Below are 8,374 nucleotides of genomic sequence, written 5' to 3' on the forward strand. Positions count from 1 at the left end.
CAAACCATACAAGATTACTCATCATTACACACTCATTTTATCTGACCAAGTCTTTTACGTTCATACCCCTGCATCAGTGCAGGTCCATTGCATGTGAGCCTTTAGCCAATTTCGTGTCATCTGAGGCCATTTATTTCATCTGAGTCCATGACAAGTCAAAATATCAATTCTAGTTATCCAAAAGTCAAACGATGACCATTTTGACCTTTGACATTTTTATTATTTATTATACTTTTATCCATTAATTATACATTATTAGTATATTTGTAATTTTTTCTTTTATTATTTTTCACTATTACTAATATTACTATTATGTTTAGTAATTTTTATTTTTATTTTACTATTAGTTTTTTTTTGTCATATTTTTTTAATTTCTTTCATTTTTACCGTTACTTAGTAAAATTACCATTATTATCATTTTATTAAGTTGCACATATTTTTATTTTTCTATTTATATTATTATTTAATAAACATTGATATTAGTCTAATTTTTTATTAGTCTATTTTTTTTTTGATTTATTATTATTATAGTGTTTTAATTATAGTGGTAATTGTTATTTTACTATTTTTTTATATAGTCATTTGATGTTATTATTTCTTTTCGCTTAGTTTTAAGTTTATTAGTTGATTATTTATATTACTATCCATAGCTTACTACTATTATTTTATCTTTTTTATTTTTATCCTAAGTCTAATTTTGAGTCAATAAGTCAACCGTTCAGAAAGAACAAGTAATCACAAGATTTGCAAAAAATCAGATCAAATTTGAAACAGAAAAATAAGATTTTTTTTTTGCATTCATTCATCAATTACAAATGCGATGTACATAATCCATGAATCTTCTTTTCAAAAATTGTAAAAATTTGTTCATAAAATCACAATCATCCCTAATTTGAATCAATCAACCCTAATTTGTACAAAAACATTCTAAAATAGAATCATTGAAAGTAAATTGAAAACATGATTCTCCTTCTATAAAAGTTAGGAATTCACAAATTCTAAAGGTGAGGAAAAATTGCAGTAAAAAAATTACACCAATTGTAAGCAAAAAACCACAATTCCGAAAAATCTTCCAAATCGTCCACCAAAGCTTTGTTCCAAAAGTCATTAGAACTTCATATCAAAGCTATAACTAAGCTTGAGCTAGACCTTATCTCCATATATACACAAAGAAAAATTGCAAAAAACTCAGAGAAGGAGTATAAGTGAAGGAAAAAGAAAGAAAATAAAGCAAAGAGGAGAACCAAACTTTACCTTCACCGTCGGTGATTACTGCTACGACTGCACCTCCCTCCATCATTGGCGACTGCTTCTTCAGCCGCACCTACCTCTCGATCTCTTTTTCCTAGGTGAGCCTATTTGCTTAGTTTGTTGTTTGGGTTGTGTTTTGTTTGAAATTTGATTGTATTTAAAGTAGAAGAAGAAATTTGTATGTTTTCATTTATAAATCTTGTATATAATCAAATTTATTTTCAAATCAAACTAATAACTGACTTTTTGCAAATAGAAATGGATGAGGGGATGCACATTCACTTTTTCTCTAAGTAATTGATTGGTTGGCGCTCATCAGATCGATCAATTATTCAAAATTCAAAACAACATCTAAAATCAACACAATCCACCAAATCTCTTTTGAGTCCTTGTGCAGTTATTCCAAACTTTTCATAAAAGGATAGGTTAAGTCATTTCAACGCGAAATACAAACAGGTGCTTAAGTCTCCATCATGCAAACATACAAATCAGTGTTTAGATGCAAGAACTTGACTTAAACCCTATCCAATAAAAGAAACCAACACACACTTATTTTTACGAACTACGATGCTCTGATTTTCTCACTACACTTTGAGAATACGTAGGCATGAGGTTTTGAAACCTTGACGAGCACATTAATAAAAAACTTATTTTCCTTTATAATTATCTTCTTTTCTCTTCTTGTAAATATTTTAATTTAATAAATAAAATAAAACATTGCAAACATGCCTTAACAAACCATTAACCTTAGAACTATAAGAGATTCCCGTTGAGTACAACGGGTACGAGGAGTGTTAATACCTTCCCCTCACATAACCGACTCCCTAATCCATATTTGGTTGAGATGACAATGTTATCCTTTCTTCCCTAAGGTTTTATCATTATTTCCCATTTCCTTAGGAATAAATAAAATTTGGTGGCGACTCTGTTAGTCATCCGCGAGCGTGGGATGCGCTTGCGAGATCGTATTTTTTGAGATGTGACAACTGCCGACTCTGCTGAGGACCTTTCCCTAAAGAGAGTCAAGCATATACTTTAGTTTTAGGGTTATATTTTGTTTACTTGTTTTGTTTCATTCTTTGTTTTATTTATTTTATTATCTGCTTTAATTTTTCTTTATTTTCTTATTGTGTATTATCCTAACATTGTGGGTTTTGAATTTTTGTTTGAGAATAAGCTCTACACCCCAGCTTGAGCAAAAACATAAGCTTAGCTGATAGTCACATAGTATCAATCAGCGACATGCACATCTCGAGGGGGATATGAAAACTCCACCTAGAATTGATCTTCTAAACTTGTCCTCAGGGTAAGGCCAGTCCCTCATCATGTTGATAATCTAGATTAGTCTATGACTCTAGGAACCTTTATTTAGAACCCGAACATTGAGACTTCCTTTATACGAAGGATCTTCCTAAGGGAGACCCTTTGAAATTTTATCATGTGAGGGATATGCCATATCATGCTGAAATTTCATCTATGCTCCATGACCTTGGGCTTGTCCTCGAACGACCAAATGAAAACCTAGAACATACCATGGGATGGGTAGAAAAACCTAAGACCTTTTATAGGAACCATATGTTAGGTTTTTCTGATAACATGTTGTCCTACATGAAACTTGGATAACATATCATATCATTTGCATTAAAATGGGCCATTTTTGCATATAATCGTTACTTTTTGGGAATTTCAAAGTTTGTTGTAGGCACTTTTGAGGAATGGAATCTATTAAGAGAAAGACTTTCAAATCAAGGTATGAGTATCGAATGTGGAGAGTCTAAAGACCTATCGTGAACGACTGACCAATATTCAAAGAGATGCTTTCACCTTCAAGTACGATAAGATCCTAGATTTGTTGACTATCCTTAGGAAGGAAGAAATCACCGCATTGGCACATTTTTATGACCATTCCTTAAGGTGCTTCTTATTCCAAGACTTTCTATTAGCCCTTACCCTTGAAGAGTTCAACAAGATCTTAAGTTCTCTAAAACCAAAAAGTGGTCCCTATAAAATGATAGGGTATACTCCTACACCGAAGGAAATGGCCAGAGTTCTTAACATTGGCATCTCTAACCTAGAGGTTAACCTAGAGACTCAAGGGAACTTCAAAGGGTTTTCTAGAGACTACCTAGACATGAAAGTCAGGGATTTCGCAACCGCCAAGAAGTGGGACTCCTTAGAAACCATTATGGCCCTTCTTATCTATGAATTTATCTTATTCCCTAGTGAAGAGTACTTTGTGGACCTAGTTGTTGTGAGCGTTTTCTTGGCTATAAAAGTTGAGGACGAAGACCTTATACCATCCCTTGTTGCTGATGTTAATTATACCATCCTTCTACACCATGAAAAGAGAGGGGATGTAATGCTATGTTGTGCACCATTGCTTTACAAATGGTTCCTTTCCCATATCTCCAAGGATATATCCTCCGTGGGAAATATGAATTGATACAAGTGGTATCAATACTTAGTGGCACTAGTCAAGAAGTATATCATATGGTATCCTCAAGTCCTTAACCGAGAAGAGATGATCATCAGTTGTTAGGACTTTCCTAATGCACCCCTAATAGGTTTAAGGGGTTGTATAAATTACAACTCCACCTTGGCTAAAAGATAACTTGGCTATCCCTTGGTATATAAGCCAGAAGATGAAGTGTTAAAAGGATTTGTCCTACATGATATGACCAACTCTTTTGAGGGTTATACATGCCTAGGGGAGGCTCAATCGAGGAAAATATGACCTCAAAAAGAAAATGAATGTCATAGCCAAAAAGCCCTGAACTCAATAGGTCAAAGAGATGGTTCAACAAATCAATATGCCTTTCACTATTGACTATTTGTATCATTCAGATGTATCTAATCCAGTTCCTATTTCTATGGAAGAGGTTAACGATATTAAAGAAACATTCACTCTACTTGAGCAAGAAAAGGAAGAGCTAGAGTACGATCTACATCATGTCTCTTATGAGAAGAATGAGTTGAAATTCGACATCAACCAAAAGGAGAAGCAACTATATGAGACCGAGGAGAAGGCTGAAATTGAAAGAGGCAAAGGAAGAGGACATTAGGAGGACTATTAAGCGTCGAATTTAACCTTGATAGTCTTAATCAACAATTAGATGTTGCCCAAAATCAGAGCCGTAATTGGAAAAGAGCGTGGGAGAAAGCTATGTGGGAGAAAGATGAGGTAAAAGGAAGATTGGAGGCTCAGATATCAGTACTCAAAATATCACTAGAGGAATCCCAAGTCTCTGCATCAAGAGAGCACCATCTCTGAATCGAAGTTGAAATATTTCTAAATGTTAATTGGAGAGAGGAATGTATGAAGAGTTTCAAAACCTCAAGGAGTACAGACATCATTAAAACCAAAGATATGAAGTCCCGAGGGTTCAGAACTTGCACTTGGAGGGAGAAGTTCAATATTTAAAGGAACTTCCAAATGATACTCAAGTCATTATCCAAGAACAATACGACAAGGTCGAGGCTTGGAAGACCGAACACTCCAACTTGGCAGAGTTCACAACAACTTGGTTCAAGATATCCCAAGAATGCATAAGAGAGCTCGTGATGTTGTGCATCCTAACAATGTACCTCATGAGGTCTTAGAGTTTATTGAGGTTTGTGATGTCTTGTTGAAAGAGTTTAAGGTCCACTTGGATGTAGCCATGAAGGCATAACTTTAGTTTCTTTTTCAAAAAAAATTCAGATTTTCTAGTATTTCCCTTATGAATAATGAACAAAAGTCGTTTATATTTTGCGCCAACTTTGTGGTCTTGTTTCAATACTGTTTCATGTCTCCAATGCACAACAAAAAACTTAGGAATTCCCCCCAAAATAAAAATACGTTTTTAACATACATTCATATATAACATACATACACCCGTATATATTTGCATTTCCTGCATACAAAAGCAAAAATTCATTTTTTTCCATCTTCCATTGTAGACCTGTTGAACAAAGCAAAGTTGACTTCCCGACCTCCGTTGACGAGAGCTCACCACAAGAAAGCGATGGAACAAATAGAGCAAAACCAAGCTTCCCTATGAAAGGATATGGACTCCATGAAAGGAAACATTGACGAAGTAAAAGGAGGTGTGGAACAAGTAATGTGCGCCTTGAAAAATCTTTTGTCAAGGCAAAAAGAAGACCACAAAGCCTCTCTTAGAGAAACTGCTCACGTCAAGACTATTGGAACTCTTGTGGACAATAACCCCTTACTAGGATTTATTCCTGGTTACAAGTCTATCGAGGCCAACGTAACTCAGCAAGAAAAAAACTTTTCACCTCTTGAAGGGTTCATTCCACCACCTGTGAAGAATGATGTCCCTCGCACTCTACAAATATAGGTTGTTAACCCCCTTGCTGATGACAATTTTGTGGATTTGGTTTCGCAATATAGAGATGAGGATATGGGAAATATAACTCAAGCGCCAAAGCTAGGGGAACCTCCTAGGGGCATGAATGAAGAATCCAAGGTAGAGGACAAGTATAAAATACTTGAAGAAAGACTAAGGGATGTAGAAGGTTTCAACATATTCGACGTCGATGCTCTTAACATGTCTTTAGTTCCTGATGTGATGATACCTCCAAACTCCAAAGTACCTGAATTTGAAAAACATAAAGGCATCAATTGTCCGAGGAACCATTTAAGGATGTTTGTAGAAAGATGGCTTCCTACGCCTATGATGAAAAGTTCATGATCCACTACTTCCAAAATAGCCTAAGTGGGGAATCCTTGGTTTGGTACATGCAAATTGAGCGGGCTCACATCCGAACACGGGAAGACCTTGCTAATGCATTCCAGAGACAATAAATATATAATTTGGACATGGCCTCGAATCACATGTAGTTGTAGAACCTTGCACAGAAAAATCATGAGTATTTCAAGGAGTAGGCACAGAGATGGAGGGAGATGACTTCTCGTGTACAACCATCACTCCTGGAGAGAGAGAACTAGTGGATATATTCATGGGTACCCTATAAAGTCAATACTATGAAAGGATTCTAGGTAGTGTCTCATATGAGTTCTCTGATCTAGTAATAATTGGAGAACCCATTGAGGATGGTTTGAAGAGCAGAAAAATAGAAGGGGAATCCGACAGTCAAGATAATACGAATAAGTTTTCCAACTTTAACTCAAAGAAGAAGGAAAGTGATACTAACAAGGTCATAGGATCTAGTCAAGCACCCTTAACTCAGGTGCCTTACTACCCATATTCGTATATGGTCATTGTCGCCTCTGAACAATATCCACCATGGGAATTTTCTACGCCTCCACTTCAACAACATTTGATGATCCCTCAACAAAGTCAGTTCAGCAACAAAACGGGTATCCGCCAAGAAATCAGCCTAGACCAAGAAATAAGTATGAGAGAAGGCCTTCTCGAGTCAATTTGAGGCCTATTTCGTACAACCAGATTCTTCCATACCTAATTCACAAAGGATGGGTTACACCTAAGGCTCTCCCACATAGGGTTCCCCATATCCACCCAACTTTGATGAGAATGCTCGATATGGGTATCACGGTGGTTCTTTGTGGCACACCACTGGCAACTGCATGGCCCTAAAATATAAAATGCAAGAACTAGTTGACGCCAATCTTTTGACTTTCAAGGAGCTAGGCCAGAATGTGAAGAACAACAAAGCATTGCATATATCGGTGAAGTGTCAAGATAGTATTCTCTTGCGGGTGTTAGTGGAAACTGGTTCATTGTTGAACGTCATGCCCAAGACTACTCTTATGAAACTGAACGCTGAAAGGACCTTCATCAAAGCGAGCTCATTAGTGGTCAAAGAATTCGATGGATCAAGAATAATGCGGTTAAGGGAAGTTGATATGCCTATGGTGGTTGGACCTCACACGTTCATGACTATCTTTCAAGTGATGGACATATATCCCGTCTATAGTTGTATGTTGGGACAAACTTAGATTCATGTCGCTGGTGTCGTCACCACTAAACCTCATAACAAAACCCAAGTTTATGGTAAGACTTAAACTGGTAATCATCACTAGCGAAGGAGACATGTTGGTCAGTCACCTCTCGTCATTCAAATACATTGAGGTAGACAGATACACCCTTCTAAGCTTTGGAGATTGTTGTTGTTAGTCGAAGGCAGATGGTTCATAATAAAAACACATGTCCCTCATCGTGGGAAACATTTTCAACCATGATCAAAGGAGGAAGTCCTTCAGACTGGGGAAAATTTCTAGAGTTTCCCAAGAAAAGATACTAGTATGCATTGAGGTATCAACCAACAAACAAAGAGGCCCTGAAGATTGATCGAAGATGGCTTCATACTATTCAAGAGACCTTTCATAGTGCCAGATTTAACTATGAAAGTCAAGTGGATATGATAGAAGATATGAATGAAGAAGTACCCAACTTTGTGTGTCATTGTCTCCCAGATGTTGTTCTCAACAACTAGAAAGTCGCGGAGATTCTGAAGATCATTTATTTTTCAAATTAATTTACTGTTTTTAAATCCTTTACCCCACCCGAGGTAAATGGGTAGTTCTGTAGGGCCACCCTTTATTTTATGACTTATTTATCAATAAAAATGGAATTTTGTGTTCATTTTAGGTCCCTTTAATTCATTTTTGCTTTTAAAACGGCAATGTTTACATCCACTCTTTATTCTTCTTTTTATTTCCATCATTCCTAAAAACAAAAAATATCCTCATGCAGTTTAATAAATGAACCCACTTAAAATAACACAACTATGATCCCTTACGACATCAAATTATCGATTAACCAAGCGGAAGAAGATAGTAAGGATGATTGTGAACTTCCTGTAGAGTTAGCCATACTGTTGAAACAAGAGGACACAGTAATCCAACCTCATCAGGAACCAGTGGATGTGATCAATATGGGAACTGAAGAACACAAGAAAGAGGTTAAGGTAGGCGCTACTTCGAACAAATATGTAAAGAAAAGGTTGGTCGAACTACTACATGAGTACGTGGACGTGTTTACTTGATCATGCTAAGATATGCCCGGACTAGACACGTACATTGTTGTGCACAAGCTGCCGCTAAAGCCAAAGTGCCCGCCGGTAAAGCAGAAACTAAGAAGAACCAGACCTGACATGTCACTTAAGATCAGAGAGGAGGTCAGAAAGTAGTTCGTCG

Source organism: Lathyrus oleraceus, chromosome 7 (assembly GCF_024323335.1).
Source record: "Lathyrus oleraceus cultivar Zhongwan6 chromosome 7, CAAS_Psat_ZW6_1.0, whole genome shotgun sequence".
Lineage (NCBI taxonomy): Eukaryota > Viridiplantae > Streptophyta > Magnoliopsida > Fabales > Fabaceae > Lathyrus > Lathyrus oleraceus.